The following is a 24,397-nucleotide window of genomic DNA, read 5'->3' as shown; positions in this document are numbered from 1 at the left end:
CAAAAGGTTGCTGGATCGAATTCCCCAGTTGATAAGGTAAAAATCTGTCATTCTGCCCCTGAACAAGGCAGTTAACCCACTGTTCCCCTGAACAAGGCAGTTAACCCACTGTTCCCCTGAACAAGGCAGTTAACCCACTGTTCCCCGGGCTCCGATGACATTGATTGAGGGGTCGGGTTAAATGCAGAAGACACATTTCAGTTGAATGCATTCAGTTGTACAAATGACTAGGTATCCCCCTTTCCCTTTCTACCATAGAAGAGCTACCTGCATAGTACAGCCCTGTTGGTCTCTCTCAGCCGCTGACAACAGCTCCCTCTAGTGTCGGTTTATGTCATTTCATGCATTCAAGAGCTGTTCAAATACTTTCACAATTTCACATATTTATTTAAATATTTTTTTTAGAGTGTAGATCAGCTTTCATATTGCAAATAAATTGTTGCTTCCATCAATGTAATTGTCTGCATCATTTTCAGTCCCACATATCGATTTTTTGTAAATATATGCAGAGCATTCAGAAAGTATTCAGCCCACTTGACTTGAGCGATTACAGCCTTGAGTCTTCTTGGGTATGACGCTACAAGCTTGGTACACCTGTATTTGGGTAGTTTATCCCATTCTTCTCTGCAGATCCTCTCAAGTTCTGTCAGGTTGGATGGGGAGCGTTGCTGCACAGCTGTTTTCAGGTCTCTGCAGCGATGTTCAAGTCCAGTCTCTGGCTGGGACACTCAAGGACTTTCAGAGACTTGTCCCGAAGCCTCTCCTGCGACGTCTTGGCTGTGTGTTTAAGGTTGTTGACCTGTTGGAAGGTGAACCTTTGCCACAATCTGAGGTCCTGAGAGCTCTGGAGCAGGTTTTAATTAATGATGATCTCTCTGTACTTTGCTCCATTCATCTTCCCCTTGATCCTGACTAGTCTCCAAGTCCCTGCCACTGAAAAACATCCCCACAGCATAATGCTGCCACCACCATGGTTCACTGAAGGGACGGTGCCTGGTTTCCTCCAGATGTGACGCTTGGCATTAAGGCCAAAGAGTTCAGTCTTGGTTTCAACTGTCACGCCCTGGTCGAAGTATTTTTTGTTTTTCTTTATGTATTTGGTCAGGCCAGGGTGTGACATGGGTTTTTGTATGTGGTGTGTAGCTTAGTGGTATTGTAGCTTAGTGGGGTGTTCTAGGAGAGTGTATGGCTGTCTGAAGTGGTTCTCAATCAGAGGCAGGTGTTTATCGTTGTCTCTGATTGGGAACCATATTTAGGCAGCCATATTCTTTGGTTGTATTGTGGGTGATTGTCCTGAGTGTCTTGATGTCCTTGTGCTGTGTTAGTTGACACAAGTATAGGCTGTTTTCGGTTTTCGTTTCGTTTATTGTTTTGTAGTGTTTGTGTTTATTCGTGTTTACGTTGTGTGATTAAACATGGATCGCAATATACACGCTGCAGTTTGGTCCGACTCTCCTTCACCACATGAAAACCGTGACATCAACAGACCAGAGAATCTTGTTTCTCATGGTTTGAGAGTTCTTTAGATGCCTTTTGGCAAGCTCCAAGCGTGCTGTCATGTGCCTTTTACCTCTCTACCATGAAGAGGCCACTCTACCAATGGCCACTCTACCATGAAGGCCAGATGGGTGGAGAGTTGCAGAGATGGTTGTCCTTCTGGAAGCTTCTCCCATCTCCACAGAGGTACTCTGGAGATCTGTCAGTGACCATTGGGTACTTGGTCACCTCCCTTACCAAGGCCCTTCACCCCTGATTGCTCAGTTTGGCCGGCGGCCAGCTCTAGGAAGAGTCTAGGTGGTTCCAAACTTCTTCCATTTAAGAATGATGAAGAACACTGTGTTCCTGGGGGCCTTCAATGCTGCAGACATTTTTCCCCAGATTGGCGCCGACAGAGAGGGTCGCCTCGCTTCTAGTCCTTAGGAAACTATGATGAATTTGTTTTTTTTAATGTATTATTTCTTACATTGTTACCCCAGGAAATCTTAAGTGTTATTACATACAGCCGGGACAAACTCCTGGATATCAGAGCGATGTCATCTTATCAGCACTACAACCAGAAATACGACCTTCCTGAAGCGGATCCTTTGTTTGAACGACCCAGGGCATGCGAACTGAATCCAGAGGCCGACCCAAAACAACATCGCCGCAGTGGAGGTAGACGGAGCGGCCTTCTGGTCAGCCTTTAGAGGTGTGCACACCACCCACCGGTTCCCAGCATTTTCCTCGCTAATGTCCAGTCTCCAGATAACAAGGTCGTTGAAAATAGGGCTCGGGTTGCTTTCCAGAAAGACATCCAGGATTGTAACACTCTCTGTTTCATGGAAACATGGCTCTCTGGGGACATGCAGTTGGAGTCGGTACAGCCAGAGGGCGATGCTGTATGTTTCATGATTAACGACTCATGGTGTAATTCTAACAACATACAGGAACTGTTCCCCTGACCGAGCATTCCTCACAATTAAATGCCTTCCGTATTATCTCCCAAGAGAATTCTTGTCGGTTATTGTCTACAGCCGTGTATATCCTCCCTCAACCCGATACCACGATGGCCCTCAAGGAACTGGACTCTATACAAACTGGAAACCATATATCCGGAGGCTGCATGTATTGCAGCCGGGGATTTAAAAAAACAATTGAGAACAAGGCCACCTAAATTCTATCCAACATATTGATTGTAGTACAAACAGGATGTACCCGTGACAAGGACCATTCAGCGCTGGTCTGACCAATCGGAATCCATGCTTCATGCCGACAAACTTACCCTAGTAAAACTGACTATCCTACCGATCCTTGACTTCGGCGATGTCACCTACAAAATTGCTTCCAACAATCTACTCAGCAAACTGGATGCAGTTTATCACAGTGCCATCCGTTTTGTCACTAAAGCACCTTATACCACCCACCACTGCGACTTGTATGCTCTAGTCGGCTGGCCCTTGCTACATATTCGTCGCCTGACCCACTGGCTCCAGGTCATCTACAAGTCCATGCTAGGTAAAGCTCCGCCTTATCTCAGTTCACTGGTCACGATGGAAACACCCATCCGTAGCACGTGCTCCAGCAGGTGTATCTCACTGATCATCCCTAAAGCCAACACCTCATTTGGCCGCCTTTCGTTCCAGTTCTCTGCTGCCTGTGACTGGAACGAATTGCAAAAATCGCTGAAGTTGGAGACTTTTATCTCCCTCACCAACTTCAAACATCTGCTATCTGAGCAGCTAACCGATCGCTGCAGCTGTACTTAGTCTATCGGTAAACACCCATTTTTACCTACCTCATCCCCATACTGTTTTTATTTATTTACTTTTCTGCTCTTTTGCACACCAATATCTCTACCTGTACATGACCATCTGATCATTTATCACTCCAGTGTTAATCTGCAAAATTGTAATTATTCGCCTACCTCCTCATGCCTTTTGCACACAATGTATATACTCTTCTTTTCCTACTGTGTTATTGACTTGTTAATTGTTTACTCCATGTGTAACTCTGTGTTGTTGTCTGTTCACACTGCTTTGCTTTATCTTGGCCAGGTCGCAGTTGCAAATGAGAACTTGTTCTCAACTAGCCTACCTGGTTAAATAAAGGTGAAATAAAAAATAAAAAATTAAAATTAAAACAATCACGCGGACTGGGACATGTTCCGCCTCAGAGAATAATATAGATCTATACGCTGATTCAATGAGTGAGTTTACAAGGAAGTGCATTGGAGATGTTGCACCCACTGTGACTATTAAAACCTACCCTAACCAGAAACGGTGGATAGATGGCAGCATTCGCTCAAAAACTGAGAGCTCGAACCCTTGCATTTAACCATGGAAAGATGACCGGGAATATGGCCAAATACAAACAGTGTAGTTATTCCCTCTACAAGGCAATCAAACAAGCGAAATGTCAGTATAGAGATAAAGTGGAGACTTTGAAGATAAAGTGCCACAGACATGGCCCGTTACCAAGAACTGTGGGCTCTCCTTCTCTGTGGCTGAAGTGAGTAAGACATTTAAACAGTGAGGCTGCCGGCCCAGACGACATCCCTAGCCGCGTCCTCAGAGCATGCGCAGAGCAGCTGGCTGGTGTGTTTATGGGCATCTCCCTGCTGTCCCCACATGCTTCAAGAGAGCCACCATATTGCCTGTACCCAAGAAGGCAAAGGTAACTGAACTGAATGACTATCGCCCCTTAGCACTCACTTCTGTCATCATGAAGTGCTTTGAGAAACTAGTCAAGGGTCTTAATATCACCTCCACCTTACCTGTCACCCACTGCAGTTTGCCTACCACCCCAATAGGTTCACAGACGATGCAATCGCCATCGCACTGCGCACTGCCCTATCGCCTATCCCTATCCCATCTGGACAAGAGGAATATCTATGTAAGAATACTGTTCATTGACTACAGTTCAGCATTCAACACCATAGTACCCTCCAAGCTCATCATTAAGCTTAAGGCCCTGGGTCTCAACCCCGCCCTCTGCAACTGTGTCCTGGACTTCCTGACGGGCCACCCCCAGGTGGTGAAGGTACGAAACAACATCTCGACTTTGCTGATCCTCAACACAGTGGCCCCACAAGGGTGCGTGCTCAGCCCCCTCCTGTACTCCCTGTTCACCCATGACTGCGTGGCCAAGTTTAACAGTATTACTTCCGTCCCTCTTCTTGCCACTATCTGGGCTTTAACCAGGGACTCTCTGCACACATCAACAACTGCCTCTCATGAAGCATCGTAACCCATCGATCCACAAAAGCCGCGGAAACAAGTACTTCAAGGTCTCAGAACAAGTGATATCACCGATTGAAATGCTATTAGCGGGTACCCCGCTAACTAGCTAGCCATGTCACACCCGGTTACATATGCACGCCTCCAACTCGATCATCAGGTTTGCAGACGACACAACAGTAGTAGGCTTGATCACCAACGACAACGAGACTAAAGGGAGGAGGTGAGGGCACTTGGAGTGTGGTGTCAGGAAAATAATCTCTCACTCAAAGCCAACAAAGCAAAGGAGATGATCATGGACTTCAGGAAACAGCAGAGGGAGCACCCCCCTGTCTACATCGACAGGTCCAATGTAGAGAAGGTGAAAAGCTTCAAGTTCCTCTGCGTACACATCACTGACCATCTGAAATGGTCCACCAACACAGACAGTGTGGTGAAGAAAGCTCAACAGCTGTATGTAATACTATTGCATTCTCTGCCGCTCGGTCATTGCTCATCCATATATTTATATGTATATATTCTTATTCCATTATTTTACTTAGATTTGTGTGTATTAGGTCGTGGAATTTTTAGATTACCTGTTAGCTGTTGCTGCGCTGTCTTAACTAGAAGCACAAGCATTTCGCTACACTCGCTAACCATGTGACCAATAACATTTGATTTGATTTGACAAAATCCTGTCTCGGAGCTCTACGGACAATTTCTTCGACCCTATGGCTTGGTTCTTGCTCTGACATGCACTGTCAACTCTGGGACATTATATAGACAGGTGTGTCTTTCCAAATATATGCCATTTCTTTCCAAATCATGTCCACATGAGTTGGAATCGAACCCACTACCCTGGCGTTACAAGCGCCATGCTCTACCAACTGAGCTACAGAAGGACCAATCATGTCCACATGAGTTGGACGACATGAGTTTGACTCCAATCAAGCTGTAGAAACATCTCAAGGACGATCAATGGAAACAGGATGCACCGGAGCTCAATTTTGAGTCTCATAGCAAAGGGTCTGAATACTTCTGTAAATAAAGTATTTATGTTTTTAAACATGTCTAAATGTTTTCTATTTGTCACTATGTGTTATTGTGTGTAGATTGAGGAAAACAATTAATTTAATCCATTAGAGTAAAGGAAGGGAACTGAATACTTTCCGAATATATATATATATATATATACCCCCCCACCTGATTGGAGTAAAGTAATGGACAACAACACTGAGGTTTCTACTTCCAGTTTATACATACTATATACAATTTATGGACACAATGTATTTTACAATAGTTCTATTTTGTTTGTTTTTAGTCCTTCAGTTACCCTCAACCCCTGAAGCATTTCTTTGGCCGGCAATCTGAGGTGCAGTTAACTCTAATGAATTTATCCTCTGCAGCAGAGGTATCCCTGGGTATTCGTTTCCTGTGGCGGTCCTCAAGGGGAGTCAGTTTCATCATAGCGCTTGATGGTTTTACGACTGCACTTGAAGAAACTTTCAACGTTCCTTGAAATGTTCCACATTGACTGTCTTAAAGTAATGATGGACTGTTGTTTCTCTTTGCTTATTTGAGCTGTTCTTGCCATAATATGGACTTGGTCTTTTACCAAATAGGGGTGGTATACAGAAGATAACCCTAACTTGTCACAACACAACTGATTGGCTCAAACGAATTAAGAAGGAAAACAATTCCACAGATTAACGTTTGACAGGGCACACCTATTAATTGAAATGCATTACAGGTGACTACCTGGTTAAGAGAATGCCAAGCTGGTGCAAAGCTGTCATCAAGACATACTTTGAAGATTCTCAAATTTAAATATATCATTTTGATTTGTTTTAACCGTTTTTTGGTTATTATTCCATGTGTTTTTTCATAGATTTAATGTCTTCATTCTTATTCTAAGACAAAAAATAAAAATAATACAACAAGTAAAAATAAAGAAAAACCCTGGAATGAGTAGGTGTGTCCAAACGTTTGACTTGTACAGTATAAAGAAATGATTTGATAAAAAAGTGTGTTTGTTTTTACTGGTATTAGTCCATAGAAACACATGGAACAACAGATCGTTCCAGACATGTATTTAACCCCATATTTTTAGAATTGTTTTTACACTGCTGCTACTTGTTTATTATCTATGCATAGTCACTTTACCCCTACCTACATGTCTGGAACCTACTTTATCCCTACCTACATGTCTGGAACCTACTTTACCCCAACCTACATGTCTGGAACCTACTTTACCCCTACCTACATGTGTGGAACCTACTTTACCCCTACCTACATGTGTGGAACCTACTTTACCCCTACCTACATGTGTGGAACCTACTTTACCCCTACCTACATGTGTGGAACCTACTTTACCCCTACCTACATGTGTGGAACATACTTTACCCCCACCTACATGTCTGGAACCTACTTTACCCCTACCTACATGTCTGGAACCTACATGTACAGATTACCTCAATTAAACTGTACACCCGCACATTGACTAGGTACTGGTGCCCCCTGTATATAGCCTCCACATTGACTCTGTACTGGTACCCCCTGTATATAGCCTCCACAATGACTCTGTACCAGTACCCCCTGTATATAGCCTCCACATTGACTCTGTACCAGTACCCCTGTATATAGCCTCCACAATGACTCTGTACCAGTACCCCCCCTGTATATAGCCTCCACATTGACTCTGTACCGGTACCCCCTGTATATAGCCTCCACATTGACTCTGTACCGGTACCCCTGTATATAGCCTCCACATTGACTCGGTACTGGTACCCCTGTATAAAGCCTCCACAATGACTCGGTACTGGTACCCCTGTATATAGCCTCCATATTGACTCAGTACTGGTACCCCTGTATAAAGCCTCCACAATGACCCGGTACTGGTACCCCTGTATATAGCCTCCATATTGACTCGGTACTGGTACCCCCTGTATGTAGCCTCCACATTGACTCGGTACTGGTACCCCTGTATGTAGCCTCCACATTGACTCGGTACTGGTACCCCCTGTATGTAGCCTCCACATTGACTAGGTACTGGTACCCCGGTATGTAGCCTCCACATTGACTCGGTACTGGTACCCCCTTTATATAGCCTCCACATTGACTCTGTACCGGTACCCCTGTATATAGCCTCCACAATGACTCTGTACTGGTACCCCTGTATATAGCCTCCACATTGACTCTGTACTGGTACCCCCTGTATATAGCCTCCACAATGACTCTGTACCAGTACCCCTGTATATAGCCTCCACAATGTCTCTGTACCAGTACCCCTGTATATAGCCTCCACATTGACTCTGTACCAGTACCCCTGTATATAGCCTCCACATTGACTCTGTACCGGTACCCCTGTATATAGCCTCCACATTGACTCGGTACTGGTACCCCTGTATAAAGCCTCCACAATGACTCGGTACTGGTACCCCCTGTATATAGCCTCCATATTGACTCAGTACTGGTACCCCTGTATAAAGCCTCCACAATGACTCGGTACTGGTACCCCCTGTATATAGCCTCCATATTGACTCTGTACTGGTACCCCTGTATGTAGCCTCCACATTGACTCGGTACTGGTACCCCTGTATGTAGCCTCCACATTGACTAGGTACTGGTACCCCCTGTATGTAGCCTCCACATTGACTCGGTACTGGTACCCCTTTATATAGCCTCCACATTGACTCGGTACTGGTACCCCCTTATATAGCCTCCACATTGACTCGGTACTGGTACCCCCTTTATATAGCCTCCACATTGACTCGGTACTGGTACCCCCTGTATGTAGCCTCCACATTGACTCGGTACTGGTACCCCCTGTATGTAGCCTCCACATTGACTCGGTACTGGTACCCCTGTATGTAGCCTCCACATTGACTCGGTACTGGTACCCCCTGTATGTAGCCTCCACATTGACTAGGTACTGGTACCCCTGTATGTAGCCTCCACATTGACTCGGTACTGGTACCCCCTTTATATAGCCTCCACATTGACTCGGTACTGGTACCCCTTTATATAGCCTCCACATTGACTCGGTACTGGTACCCCTTTATATAGCCTCCACATTGACTCGGTACTGGTACCCCTGTATGTAGCCTCCACATTGACTAGGTACTGGTACCCCTTGTATATAGCCTCCACATTGACTCGGTACTGGTACCCCTGTATGTAGCCTCCACATTGACTCGGTACTGGTACCCCTGTATGTAGCCTCCACATTGACTCGGTACTGGTACCCCCTGTATGTAGCCTCCACATTGACTCGGTACTGGTACCCCTGTATGTAGCCTCCACATTGACTCGGTACTGGTACCCCCTGTATATAGCCTCCACATTGACTCGGTACTGGTACCCCCTGTATATAGCCTCCACATTGACTCGGTACTGGTACCCCCTGTATATAGCCTCCACATTGACTCGGTACTGGTACCCCCTGTATATAGCCTCCACATTGACTCGGTACTGGTACCCCCTGTATGTAGCCTCCACATTGACTCGGTACTGGTACCCCCTGTATGTAGCCTCCACATTGACTCGGTACTGGTACCCCCTGTATATAGCCTCCACATTGACTCGGTACTGGTACCCCCTGTATATAGCCTCCACATTGACTCGGTACTGGTACCCCCTGTATATAGCCTCCACATTGACTCGGTACTGGTACCCCCTTTATATAGCCTCCACATTGACTAGGTACTGGTACCCCCTGTATGTAGCCTCCACATTGACTCGGTACTGGTACCCCCTGTATATAACCTCCACATTGACTCGGTACTGGTACCCCCTGTATATAGCCTCCACATTGACTAGGTACTGGTACCCCCTGTATATAGCCTCCACATTGACTAGGTACTGGTACCCCCTGTATATAGCCTCGTTAAATGCTTTTTATTTTTTACTTTAGTTTATTTAGTAAATATTTTCTCAACTCTTATTTTATGAACTGCATTGTTGGGTTAAGGGCTTGTAACTAAGCATTTCAAGGTAAGGTTGTATTCGGCGCATGTGACAAATAAAATTAGATTTTGATCTCCATATATACTGAAGAAAAATATAAACGAAATATACAACAAGTTACATTGACTTTTATTTTAGCTCATGACAACACTTTACAGGTTTAGTTTATATTTTTGTTCAGTGTAGATACATTTTTACAACTGGTAGTGGGGACGTTCAGTCTTGTGACAAGAAAAATACAACCGACATGTTTGTGAGACTCTCACTTTAGCGCAGAGATCCCCCAAACGGTTCGTATGCTACAGACAGAAGTTGGCAGATCGGTTGTACCGACTTTCAGACGAGTCTCCTGAGTCACTTGTGTGGATCTGAGAACACCATCGTGAGAGTCTCATTCATCCATAGAGAGGGTCTTATTAATAGTTTTGTGGGCCAAGAAGACCGATTTTCGGGATGACAAACACCGCTCTAGCTCTGTCACAATTTACCCCAGATGCGGAAGTGCGATGTGGTGGATTGAGACTCATCCAATGCAAACAAAACAACATATCTCTAGCTGAAATTGTTCATGTGAATTTTATTTAATCATTTTTTTTTTTTTACACTATTTAGGTTTTCACATCAACCATAGGGGTTATTTCTTATTTAACCTTTATTTAACTAGCCAAGTCAGTTAAGAACAAATTCTTAATTTTACAATAACGGCCTGCTCCCCCGGACGACGCTGGGTCAATGGTGCACCGCCCTATGGGACTCTCCAATCACTGCCTGGATTTGAACCAGGGACTGTAGTGATGACTCTTGCACTGAGATGCAGTGCCTTAGACCGCTGCGCCACAGTCACGCACGTAAAGAAAATGTATACATACACATGGACACAGACACATACTCACGCATGCACAATCTCACCACCTGGTTCCCATGTCCCCTGTTCAGTCTATGCGTTTTTAGGTAGCATCCCGAAGCCACCCGATTCACTATGGGCCCTGGTCTAAAGCAGTGAACTATAGAGACAATAGGGTGCCATTTGGAACACACAGAGCACTGAGTACTGTACCTACAGGTGATCGGGTTGTGTGTATTCCTGAGGGTATGATTTCCTTGACTGGCTTTAGTGGTGACTGTTTAGGATATTGATCCCTCCTACCGCATGTCAGGCAGACTTTGCTTTAGTGGTGACCGTTTAGGATATTGATCCCTCCTACCGCATGTCAGGCAGACTTTGCTTTAGTGGTGACTGTTTAGGATATTGATCCCTCCTACCGCAGGTCAGGCAGACTTTGCTTTAGTGGTGACTGTTTAGGATATTGATCCCTCCTACCGCAGGTCAGGCAGACTTTGCGTTAGTGGTGACTGTTTAGGATATTGATCCCTCCTACCGCATGTCAGGCAGACTTTGCGTTAGTGGTGACTGTTTAGGATATTGATCCCTCCTACCGCAGGTCAGGCAGACTTTGCTTTAGTGGTGACTGTTTAGGATATTGATCCCTCCTACCGCAGGTCAGGCAGACTTTGCTTTAGTGGTGACTGTTTAGGATATTGATCCCTCCTACCGCAGGTCAGGCAGACTTTGCTTTAGTGGTGACTGTTTAGGATATTGATCCCTCCTACCGCAGTTCAGGCAGACTTTGCTTTAGTGGTGACTGTTTAGGATATTGATCCCTCCTACCGCAGGTCAGGCAGACTTTGCTTTAGTGGTGACTGTTTAGGATATTGATCCCTCCTACCGCAGGTCAGGCAGACTTTGCTTTAGTGGTGACTGTTTAGGATATTGATCCCTCCTACCGCAGGTCAGGCAGACTTTGCTTTAGTGGTGACTGTTTAGGATATTGATCCCTCCTACCGCAGGTCAGGCAGACTTTGCTTTAGTGGTGACTGTTTAGGATATTGATCCCTCCTACCGCAGGTCAGGCAGACTTTGCTTTAGTGGTGACTGTTTAGGATATTGATCCCTCCTACCGCAGGTCAGGCAGACTTTGCTTTAGTGGTGACTGTTTAGGATATTGATCCCTCCTACCGCAGGTCAGGCAGACTTTGCTTTAGTGGTGACTGTTTAGGATATTGATCCCTCCTACCGCAGGTCAGGCAGACTTTGCTTTAGTGGTGACTGTTTAGGATATTGATCCCTCCTACCGCAGGTCAGGCAGACTTTGCTTTAGTGGTGACTGTTTAGGATATTGATCCCTCCTACCGCATGTCAGGCAGACTTTGCGTTAGTGGTGACTGTTTAGGATATTGATCCCTCCTACCGCAGGTCAGGCAGACTTTGCTTTAGTGGTGACTGTTTAGGATATTGATCCCTCCTACCGCAGGTCAGGCAGACTTTGCTTTAGTGGTGACTGTTTAGGATATTGATCCCTCCTACCGCATGTCAGGCAGACTTTGCTTTAGTGGTGACTGTTTAGGATATTGATCCCTCCTACCGCAGGTCAGGCAGACTTTGCTTTAGTGGTGACTGTTTAGGATATTGATCCCTCCTACCGCAGGTCAGGCAGACTTTGCTTTAGTGGTGACTGTTTAGGATATTGATCCCTCCTACCGCAGGTCAGGCAGACTTTGCTTTAGTGGTGACTGTTTAGGATATTGATCCCTCCTACCGCAGGTCAGGCAGACTTTGCTTTAGTGGTGACTGTTTAGGATATTGATCCCTCCTACCGCAGGTCAGGCAGACTTTGCGTTAGTGGTGACTGTTTAGGATATTGATCCCTCCTACCGCATGTCAGGCAGACTTTGCTTTAGTGGTGACTGTTTAGGATATTGATCCCTCCTACCGCATGTCAGGCAGACTTTGCTTTAGTGGTGACTGTTTAGGATATTGATCCCTCCTACCGCATGTCAGGCAGACTTTGCGTTAGTGGTGACTGTTTAGGATATTGATCCCTCCTACCGCATGTCAGGCAGACTTTGCTTTAGTGGTGACTGTTTAGGATATTGATCCCTCCTACCGCATGTAAGGCAGACTTTGCGTTAGTGGTGACTGTTTAGGATATTGATCCCTCCTACCGCAGGTCAGGCAGACTTGCTTTAGTGGTGACTGTTTTGCTTTAGTGGTGACTGTTTAGGATATTGATCCCTCCTACCGCAGGTCAGGCAGACTTTGCTTTAGTGGTGACTGTTTAGGATATTGATCCCTCCTACCGCATGTAAGGCAGACTTTGCGTTAGTGGTGACTGTTTAGGATATTGATCCCTCCTACCGCAGGTCAGGCAGACTTTGCTTTAGTGGTGACTGTTTAGGATATTGATCCCTCCTACCGCACGTCAGGCAGACTTTGCTTTAGTGGTGACTGTTTAGGATATTGATCCCTCCTACCGCACGTCAGGCAGACTTTGCGTTAGTGGTGACTGTTTAGGATATTGATCCCTCCTACCGCAGGTCAGGCAGACTTTGCTTTAGTGGTGACTGTTTAGGATATTGATCCCTCCTACCGCACGTCAGGCAGACTTTGCTTTAGTGGTGACTGTTTAGGATATTGATCCCTCCTACCGCACGTCAGGCAGACTTTGCGTTAGTGGTGACTGTTTAGGATATTGATCCCTCCTACCGCAGGTCAGGCAGACTTTGCTTTAGTGGTGACTGTTTAGGATATTGATCCCTCCTACCGCAGGTCAGGCAGACTTTGCTTTAGTGGTGACTGTTTAGGATATTGATCCCTCCTACCGCAGGTCAGGCAGACTTTGCTTTAGTGGTGACTGTTTAGGATATTGATCCCTCCTACCGCAGGTCAGGCAGACTTTGCTTTAGTGGTGACTGTTTAGGATATTGATCCCTCCTACCGCAGGTCAGGCAGACTTTGCTTTAGTGGTGACTGTTTAGGATATTGATCCCTCCTACCGCAGGTCAGGCAGACTTTGCTTTAGTGGTGACTGTTTAGGATATTGATCCCTCCTACCGCAGGTCAGGCGGACTTTGCTTTAGTGGTGACTGTTTAGGATATTGATCCCTCCTACCGCAGGTCAGGCAGACTTTGCTTTAGTGGTGACTGTTTAGGATATTGATCCCTCCTACCGCAGGTCAGGCAGACTTTGCTTTAGTGGTGACTGTTTAGGATATTGATCCCTCCTACCGCAGGTCAGGCAGACTTTGCTTTAGTGGTGACTGTTTAGGATATTGATCCCTCCTACCGCAGGTCAGGCAGACTTTGCTTTAGTGGTGACTGTTTAGGATATTGATCCCTCCTACCGCAGGTCAGGCAGACTTTGCTTTAGTGGTGACTGTTTAGGATATTGATCCCTCCTACCGCAGGTCAGGCGGACTTTGCTTTAGTGGTGACTGTTTAGGATATTGATCCCTCCTACCGCAGGTCAGGCAGACTTTGCTTTAGTGGTGACTGTTTAGGATATTGATCCCTCCTACCGCAGGTCAGGCGGACTTTGCTTTAGTGGTGACTGTTTAGGATATTGATCCCTCCTACCGCAGGTCAGGCAGACTTTGCTTTAGTGGTGACTGTTTAGGATATTGATCCCTCCTACCGCAGGTCAGGCAGACTTTGCTTTAGTGGTGACTGTTTAGGATATTGATCCCTCCTACCGCAGGTCAGGCAGACTTTGCTTTAGTGGTGACTGTTTAGGATATTGATCCCTCCTACCGCAGGTCAGGCAGACTTTGCTTTAGTGGTGACTGTTTAGGATATTGATCCCTCCTACCGCAGGTCAGGCAGACTTTGCTTTAGTGGTGACTGTTTAGGATATTGATCCCTCCTACCGCAGGTCAGGCAGACTTTGCTTTAGTGGTGACTGTTTAGGATATTGATCCCTCCTACCGCATGTCAGGCAGACTTTGCTTTAGTGGTGACTGTTTAGGATATTGATCCCTCCTACCGCATGTAAGGCAGACTTTGCGTTAGTGGTGACTGTTTAGGATATTGATCCCTCCTACCGCATGTCAGGCAGACTTTGCTTTAGTGGTGACTGTTTAGGATATTGATCCCTCCTACCGCATGTCAGGCAGACTTTGCGTTAGTGGTGACTGTTTAGGATATTGATCCCTCCTACCGCAGGTCAGGCAGACTTTGCTTTAGTGGTGACTGTTTAGGATATTGATCCCTCCTACCGCAGGTCAGGCAGACTTTGCTTTAGTGGTGACTGTTTAGGATATTGATCCCTCCTACCGCATGTCAGGCAGACTTTGCTTTAGTGGTGACTGTTTAGGATATTGATCCCTCCTACCGCATGTCAGGCAGACTTTGCTTTAGTGGTGACTGTTTAGGATATTGATCCCTCCTACCGCAGGTCAGGCAGACTTTGCTTTAGTGGTGACTGTTTAGGATATTGATCCCTCCTACCGCAGGTCAGGCAGACTTTGCTTTAGTGGTGACTGTTTAGGATATTGATCCCTCCTACCGCAGGTCAGGCAGACTTTGCTTTAGTGGTGACTGTTTAGGATATTGATCCCTCCTACCGCAGGTCAGGCAGACTTTGCTTTAGTGGTGACTGTTTAGGATATTGATCCCTCCTACCGCAGGTCAGGCAGACTTTGCTTTAGTGGTGACTGTTTAGGATATTGATCCCTCCTACCGCAGGTCAGGCAGACTTTGCTTTAGTGGTGACTGTTTAGGATATTGATCCCTCCTACCGCAGGTCAGGCAGACTTTGCTTTAGTGGTGACTGTTTAGGATATTGATCCCTCCTACCGCAGGTCAGGCAGACTTTGCTTTAGTGGTGACTGTTTAGGATATTGATCCCTCCTACCGCAGGTCAGGCAGACTTTGCTTTAGTGGTGACTGTTTAGGATATTGATCCCTCCTACCGCAGGTCAGGCAGACTTTGCTTTAGTGGTGACTGTTTAGGATATTGATCCCTCCTACCGCAGGTCAGGCGGACTTTGCTTTAGTGGTGACTGTTTAGGATATTGATCCCTCCTACCGCAGGTCAGGCAGACTTTGCTTTAGTGGTGACTGTTTAGGATATTGATCCCTCCTACCGCAGGTCAGGCAGACTTTGCTTTAGTGGTGACTGTTTAGGATATTGATCCCTCCTACCGCAGGTCAGGCAGACTTTGCTTTAGTGGTGACTGTTTAGGATATTGATCCCTCCTACCGCAGGTCAGGCGGACTTTGCTTTAGTGGTGACTGTTTAGGATATTGATCCCTCCTACCGCAGGTCAGGCGGACTTTGCTTTAGTGGTGACTGTTTAGGATATTGATCCCTCCTACCGCAGGTCAGGCAGACTTTGCTTTAGTGGTGACTGTTTAGGATATTGATCCCTCCTACCGCAGGTCAGGCGGACTTTGCTTTAGTGGTGACTGTTTAGGATATTGATCCCTCCTACCGCAGGTCAGGCAGACTTTGCTTTAGTGGTGACTGTTTAGGATATTGATCCCTCCTACCGCAGGTCAGGCAGACTTTGCTTTAGTGGTGACTGTTTAGGATATTGATCCCTCCTACCGCAGGTCAGGCAGACTTTGCTTTAGTGGTGACTGTTTAGGATATTGATCCCTCCTACCGCAGGTCAGGCAGACTTTGCTTTAGTGGTGACTGTTTAGGATATTGATCCCTCCTACCGCAGGTCAGGCAGACTTTGCTTTAGTGGTGACTGTTTAGGATATTGATCCCTCCTACCGCAGGTCAGGCAGACTTTGCTTTAGTGGTGACTGTTTAGGATATTGATCCCTCCTACCGCAGGTCAGGCAGACTTTGCTTTAGTGGTGACTGTTTAGGATATTGATCCCTCCTACCGCAGGTCAGGCGGACTTTGCTTTAGTGGTGACTGTTTAGGATATTGATCCCTCCTACCGCAGGTCAGGCAGACTTTGCGTTGGGCTCCGCTGGATTGAACATGAACGGTTTACTATATCAGGATGCCAAATGATGGTGATGATGATGATGGTATTTAGCCTCCCGTGTCCATTAAGACTCTGGTTGACTGTGTGTCTGAGTATCGAAGAAGGACTGCTGATTCTGCAGCAGGGGTGACGAGAACAGGGAGGGACACTGCATGACTGCTGATTCTGCAGCAGGGGTAACGAGAACAGGGAGGGACACTGCATGACTGCTGATTCTGCAGCAGGGGTGACGAGAACAGGGAGGGACACTGCATGACTGCTGATTCTGCAGCAGGGGTAACGAGAACAGGGAGGGACACTGCATGACTGCTGATTCTGCAACAGGGGTGACGAGAACAGGGAGGGACACTGCATGACTGCTGATTCTGCAACAGGGGTGACGAGGACAGGGAGGGACACGGCAGGGGTGATCCCTCCTACAGGAGGCAGAACAGGGAGGGACACTGCATGACTGCTGATTCTGCAGCAGGGGTGACGAGAACAGGGAGGGACACTGCATGACTGCTGATTCTGCAACAGGGGTGACGAGGACAGGGAGGGACACGGCAGGGGTGACGAGAACAGGAGGGACACTGCATGACTGCTGATTCTGCAGCAGGGGTGACGAGAACAGGGAGGGACACTGCATGACTGCTGATTCTGCAACAGGGGTAACGAGAACAGGGAGGGACACGGCAGGGGTGACGAGAACAGGGAGGGACACTGCATGACTGCTGATTCTGCAACAGGGGTGACGAGAACAGGGAGGGACACTGCATGACTGCTGATTCTGCAACAGGGGTAACGAGAACAGGGAGGGACACGGCAGGGGTGACGAGAACAGGGAGGGACAATGCATGACTGCTGATTCTGCAGCAGGGGTAACGAGAACAGGGAGGGACACGGCAGGGGTGACGAGAACAGGGAGGGACACTGCATGACTGCTGATTCTGCAACAGGGGTAACGAGAACAGGGAGGGACACGGCAGGGGTGACGAGAACAGGGAGGGACACTGCATGACTGCTGATTCTGCAACAGGGGTGACGAGAACAGGGAGGGACACGGCAGGGGTGACGAGAACAGGGAGGGACACTGCATGACTGCTGATTCTGCAGCAGGGGTGACGAGAACAGGGAGGGACACTGCATGACTGCTGATTCTGCAGCAGGGGTGACGAGAACAGGGAGGGACACTGCATGACTGCTGATTCTGCAGCAGGGGTGACGAGAACAGGGAGGGACACTGCATGACTGCTGATTCTGCAACAGGGGTGACGAGAACAGGGAGGGACACTGCATGACTGCTGATTCTGCAACAGGGGTGACGAGGACAGGGAGGGACACGGCAGGGGTGACGAGAACAGGGAGGGACACTGCATGACTGCTGATTCTGCAGCAGGGGTGACGAGAACAGGGAGGGACACTGCATGACTGCTGATTCTGCAACAGGGGTGACGAGGACAGGGAGGGACACGGCAGGGGTGACGAGAACAGGGAGGGACACTGCATGACTGCTGATTCTGCAGCAGGGGTGACGAGAACAGGGAGGGACACTGCATGACTGCTGATTCTGCAACAGGGGTAACGAGAACAGGGAGGGACACGGCAGGGGTGACGAGAACAGGGAGGGACACTGCATGACTGCTGATTCTGCAACAGGGGTGACGAGAACAGGGAGGGACACGGCAGGGGTAACGAGAACAGGGAGGGACACAGCAGGGGTGACGAGACTATGCAGCTCAAGAGAAGCCAAATATTAAAGCCCCTAAACACCAAAAGGGGTTTCCTAGAGCTCCAGGACTTGGCAAGGGGCAACACAGCTGAGAGATGTGCAGTTTGGATCCCAGTGGTCTTCCCAGCTGACGTTCACTGGGTTCCTGGTGTCGTCATCTTTTGGATCTGAATAACTACTTTTGATGATATAAGGCACATTGATCAGTTCAGCTAATGGCCACAGAGGGGCAGTAGAGTTCCAGTGTTAAGGGTACTCTGCGCACACACACACACACACACACACACACACACACAGAGCTGTAACTTATGACCATAGTCCATATAATGATGCTTTGTGCTGTAGGGAAATCATGTCCAATGTGATTTTGATATACAACTACACAAAATCCCCTGTTTAGGTCTGCAATTCACTAAAATTACATTTTACATTACATGATCCAAAACATATACTCTAAATCTGATTTACAGGCATTCAGTTGAGCGAATACAGTTCCCTACTCAATATTCCATTGATTTCCAATGTGAACAGTTTCTGCTGGTGGGAAACGAAGTCCTGGCATTACACTTGGTGATGAGCCAGCAGCGATACTACCTATCTTCACACACACACACACACACACACACACGCGCCTATATTGGTCTCTCGTCTGTAGTGCCAGAACACACAGGTTACAGTGATTATTTTTTAGGACCTATTGGTTTCCCCAGCTGAATAAATGGATGACATGCATGTAGAATGTTATGGTCTACCCTAGGCAATGTACAGAACTGACCTCTTATATATCTCTACACGCAAGTCATCTATTTATTCAGCTGGAGATGGAGTGACAAGAGAACAGGGGATAGAGAGAGACAGAGGGAGCGGGGTGGGGGAGAGGTGTGAGAGATAGAATGGGTGATGGAGAGAAAGAGAGAGGCAGAGAGAGAGAGAGGCAGAGAGGCAGAGAGAGAGAGAGAGAGAGAGGCAGAGAGAGAGAGAGAGAGAGAGGAGAGAGAGAGAGAGAGAGAGGCAGAGAGAGAGAGAGAGGCAGAGAGAGAGAGAGAGGCAGAGAGAGAGAGAGAGAGAGAGAGAGAGAGAGAGAGAGAGAGAGAGAGAAAGAGAGAGAGAGAGAGAGAGAGAGAGAGAGAGAGAGAGAGAGAGAGAGAGAGAGAGAGAGAAAGAGGCAGGGAGTAACTTTTGTATGTGTAAAGTTTACTGTTCATTTTTATTGTTTATTTCACTTTTGTATATTATCTACCTCACTTGCTTTGGCACTGTTAACACATATTTCCCATGCCAATAAAGCGCCTTGAATTGAATTGAGAGATCCAGATCAGGAAAAAAGTAACAACCAGAGGAACGAGAGGTCCAGTGGGAGGTCCAGTGGGAGGTCCAGTGGTAGTGACAGTGGGAGGTCCAGTGGGAGGTCCAGTGGGAGGTCCAGTGGTAGTGACAGTGGGAGGTCCAGTGGTAGTGACAGTGGGAGGTCCAGTGGGAGGTCCAGGGGAGGTCCAGGGGAGGTCCAGTGGTAGTGACAGTGGGAGGTCCAGTGGGAGGTCCAGTGGTAGTGACAGTGGGAGGTCCAGTGGTAGTGACAGTGGGAGGTCCAGTGGGAGGTCCAGGGAGGTCCAGTGGTAGTGACAGTGGGAGGTCCAGTGGGAGGTCCAGGGGAGGTCCAGTGGTAGTGACAGTGGGAGGTCCAGGGGAGGTCCAGGGAGGTCCAGTGGGAGGTCCAGGGGAGGTCCAGGGGTAGTGACAGCGGGAGGTCCAGTGGGAGGTCCAGGGGAGGTCCAGGGGAGGTCCAGTGGTAGTGACAGTGGGAGGTCCAGTGGTAGTGACAGTGGTAGTGACAGTGGGAGGTCCAGTGGTAGTGACAGTGGGAGGTCCAGTGGGAGGTCCAGTGGGAGGTCCAGTGGTAGTGACAGTGGGAGGTCCAGTGGTAGTGACAGTGGGAGGTCCAGTGGGAGGTCCAGTGGGAGGTCCAGTGGTAGTGACAGTGGGAGGTCCAGTGGGAGGTCCAGTGGGAGGTCCAGTGGGAGGTCCAGTGGGAGGTCCAGTGGGAGGTCCAGTGGGAGGTCCAGTGGGAGGTCCAGTGGGAGGGCCAGTGGTAGTGACAGTGGGAGGTCCAGTGGGAGGTCCAGTGGGAGGTCCAGTGGTAGTGACAGTGGGAGGTCCAGTGGGAGGTCCAGTGGGAGTCCAGTGGGAGGTCCAGTGGGAGGTCCAGTGGGAGGTCCAGTGGTAGTGACAGTGGGAGGTCCAGTGGGAGGTCCAGTGGGAGGTCCAGGGGAGGTCCAGTGGTAGTGACAGTGGGAGGTCCAGTGGGAGGTCCAGGGGTAGTGACAGTGGGAGGTCCAGGGGAGGTCCAGTGGTAGTGACAGTGGGAGGTCCAGTGGGAGGTCCAGTGGGAGGTCCAGGGGAGGTCCAGTGGTAGTGACAGTGGGAGGTCCAGTGGGAGGTCCAGTGGTAGTGACAGTGGGAGGGACAGTGGGAGGTCCAGTGGGAGGTCCAGTGGGAGGTCCAGTGGTAGGTCCAGTGGGAGGTCCAGTGGGAGGTCCAGTGGGAGGTCCAGTGGGAGGTCCAGTGGTAGTGACAGTGGGAGGTCCAGTGGTAGTGACAGTGGGAGGTCCAGTGGTAGTGACAGTGGGAGGTCCAGTGGGAGGTCCAGTGGGAGGTCCAGTGGTAGTGACAGTGGGAGGTCCAGTGGGAGGTCCAGTGGGAGGTCCAGGGGAGGTCCAGTGGTAGTGACAGTGGGAGGTCCAGTGGTAGTGACAGTGGGAGGTCCAGTGGGAGGTCCAGTGGGAGGTCCAGTGGGAGGTCCAGTGGGAGGTCCAGTGGGAGGTCCAGGGGGAGGTCCAGTGGGAGGTTTAGTGGTAGTGACAGTGGGAGGTCCAGTGGTAGTGACAGTGGGAGGTCCAGTGGGAGGTCCAGGGGAGGTCCAGGGGAGGTCCAGTGGTAGTGACAGCGGGAGGTCCAGGGGAGGTCCAGGGAGGTCCAGTGGGAGGTTTAGTGGTAGTGACATTGGGAGGTCCAGTGGTAGTGACAGTGGGAGGTCCAGTGGTAGTGACAGTGGGAGGTCCAGTGGGAGGTCCAGTGGTAGTGACAGTGGGAGGTCCAGTGGGAGGTCCAGTGGGAGGTCCAGGGGAGGTCCAGTGGTAGTGACAGTGGTAGTGACAGTGGTAGTGACAGTGGGAGGTCCAGTGGGAGGTCCAGGGGAGGTCCAGTGGGAGGTCAGGGGAGGTCCAGTGGGAGGTCCAGGGGAGGTCCAGTGGGAGGTCCAGTGGGATGTCCAGGGGAGGTTTAGTGGTAGTGACAGTGGGAGGTCCAGTGGTAGTGACAGCGGGAGGTCCAGTGGGAGGTCCAGGGGAGGTCCAGGGGGAGGTCTAGTGGTAGTGACAGTGGGAGGTCCAGGGGAGGTCCAGTGGGAGGTCCAGGGAGGTCCAGGGGAGGTCCAGTGGTAGTGACAGTGGGAGGTTTAGTGGTAGTGACATTGGGAGGTCTAGTGATAGTGACAGTGGGAGGTCCAGTGGGAGGTCCAGGGGAGGTCCAGGGGAGGTCCAGTGGTAGTGACAGTGGGAGGTCCAGGGGAGGTCCAGGGGTAGTGACAGTGGGAGGTCCAGGTCCAGGGGAGGTCCAGGGGTAGTGACAGGGGAGGTCCAGGGAGACAGTGGGAGGTCTAGAGGTAGTGGGAGGTCAGGGGAGGTCCAGTGGTAGTGACAGTGGGAGGTCCAGTGGGAGGTCCAGGGTAGTGACAGGTGGAGGGGGAGGTCCAGGGGAGGTTTAGTGGGAGGTCCAGTGGTAGTGACAGTGGGAGGTCCAGTGGGAGGTCCAGGGAGGTCCAGTCCAGTGGGAGGTCCAGGGGAGGTCCAGTGGGAGGTTTAGTGACAGTGGGAGGTCCAGTAGTAGTGACAGTGGGAGGTCCAGTGGGAGGTCTAGAGGTAGTGAAAGTGGGAGGTCCAAGTGGAGGTCCAGTGGTAGTGACAGTGGGAGGTCCAGTGGTAGTGACAGTGGGAGGTCCAGTGGGAGGTCCAGAGGTAGTGAAAGTGGGAGGTCCAGTAGTAGTGACAGTGGGAGGTCCAGTGGGAGGTCCAGAGGTAGTGAAAGTGGGAGGTCCAGTGGAGGTCCAGTGGAGGTCCAGTGGGAGGTAGTGGTAGTGACAGTGGGGGAGTGGGTCCAGTGGTAGTGACAGTGGGAGGTCCAGTGGGAGGTCCAGGGGGAGGTCCAGTGGGAGGTTTAGTGGGAGGTCCAGTAGTAGTGACAGTGGGAGGTCCAGTGGGAGGTCCAGTGGGAGGTCCAGTGGTAGTGACAGTGTTGGGAGGCTGGTCACACCCCTGTTGGCCAGAGCTCTTCAGACACGAGGCTCCCATGTCCCTGCTGACCCTCTGATGTTTTTCCAGACACACTCAAAGAGAAGTAGAGCGGGAACACTGGTGAAGTCACCTCATCTTGGACCCTATCTCTGAGTTTTATTTTATGCCTTGTTCTTCACATGATTCTCCCCTCTCCTTCCACAAGACAAATGTCAAAATTCACACATTCAACAATAAAATAATAATAATAATAAATAATGAATATAATATAATATGCCTAACCATGACGTTCGCCAGCTAGGATTATAGTACTGGAAGTTGTTAAACCTGATTAAGACTAGTTAAAACCCAACACTACCTTCTTCTCCTCACAAACATACACACACTCACAACCACCCCCTACTTCTCCCCTCCCTCCAACAAACACATACAGCCCCCCCATACTACCCCTCCTTCAGAATACCTCTACATTTCCTGTTAGTCACAATAATTATTCAGTTCCACTTCCTGGTTCTCAGGCTGGCAAGGAAGGAACCTGCGGTCTGGTCACACGGTGCTCACCGCTTCCCCTCTCGTCCCCTCTCACCACCACCCTTCTCCCCCCTTTCTCCTTGACGACCCTCTCCTCTCGTTCCACATAGACTCACACTGTGCCACCCACATGCCTCCGAAATCTCCCCTCCTCTCCACAGCCTCCCACGTTCCATCTCCTCCATCCCACTGCCTCCCACATTCCATCTCCTCCATCCCACATGCCACCCTCGGCCCATCCCATCCTCTCCACCAGTCAATACCACGAAAGTCCACTATAGTCCATAAGTCAGTACCACAACAGTCGACCAGTCACGACCACTAAAATCCACCAGTCAATACCACTATAGTCAACCAGTCAATACCACTATAGTCCACCAGTCAATACCACTATAGTCCACTAGTCAGTACCACTATAGTCCACTATAGTCCACCAGTCAGTACCACTATAGTCCACCAGTCAGTACCACTGTAGTCCAATATATTCCACTATAGTCCACCAGTCAGTACCACTGTAGTCCAATATATTCCACTATAGTCCACCAGTCAGTACCACTGTAGTCCAATATATTCCACCAGTCAATACCACTATAGTCCACCAGTCAGTACCACTATAGTCCACCAGTCAGTACCACTATAGTCCACCAGTCAGTACCACTATAGTCCACTTTAGTAAGCCAGTCAGTACCACTATAGTCCACTATAGTCCACCAGTCAGTACCACTATAGTTGATCAGTCAGTACCACTATATTCCACTATAGTCCAGCAGTCAATACCACTATAGTCCAACAGTCAGTTCAACTCTAATCCACCAGTCAATACTACTATATTCCACTTTAGTCCGCCAGTCAGTACCACTATAGTCCGCCAGTCAGTACCATTATATTCCAATATAGTCAACCAGTGAATACCACTATAGTCCATCAGTCAGTACCACTACAGTCCATAGTCCACCTGTAAATAAAAATATAGTCCACCAGTCAGTACCACTATAGTCCACCAGTCAATACCACTATAGTTCACCAGTTAATAACACTACAGTCCACCAGTCAGTACCATGATAGTCCACCAGTCAATACCACTATAGTCCACTATAGTCCATCAGTCAGTACCGCAATATTCCACCAGTCAGTACCACTATAGTCCACTATAGTCCAACAATCAGTACCACTGTAGTCCAATATATTCCACCAGTCAATACCACTGTTGTCCACCAGTCAATACCACTATAGTCCACTAGTTGTACAACTATAGTGCACCCGTCAATACCACTATAGTCACCCAGCCAGTATCACTATAGTCCACTAGTCAATGCCACTATAGTCCACCAGTCAGTACCACTATAGTCCACTTTAGTCCACCAGTCAGTACCACTATATTCCACCAGTCAGTACCACTATATTCCACTATAGTCCACCA

At 48.8% G+C, this 24,397-nt stretch overlaps 1 long non-coding RNA gene across 1 annotated transcript; it reads left to right on the top strand.

Annotated features, from left to right (window-relative positions):
• Nucleotides 1-13,077: 13,077 nt before the first annotated feature.
• On the top strand, nucleotides 13,078-16,322 carry LOC127931592 (uncharacterized). Its single transcript, XR_008141880.1, has 3 exons — nucleotides 13,078-13,617; nucleotides 13,908-14,081; nucleotides 15,474-16,322. It is a non-coding gene; the product is annotated as an uncharacterized LOC127931592 (long non-coding RNA).
• The last annotated feature ends 8,075 nt before the right edge of the window (nucleotides 16,323-24,397 follow it).

This window comes from Oncorhynchus keta, chromosome 8, assembly GCF_023373465.1.
Source record: "Oncorhynchus keta strain PuntledgeMale-10-30-2019 chromosome 8, Oket_V2, whole genome shotgun sequence".
NCBI lineage: Eukaryota > Metazoa > Chordata > Actinopteri > Salmoniformes > Salmonidae > Oncorhynchus > Oncorhynchus keta.
This window is presented reverse-complemented; position numbering and strand designations above follow the sequence as displayed.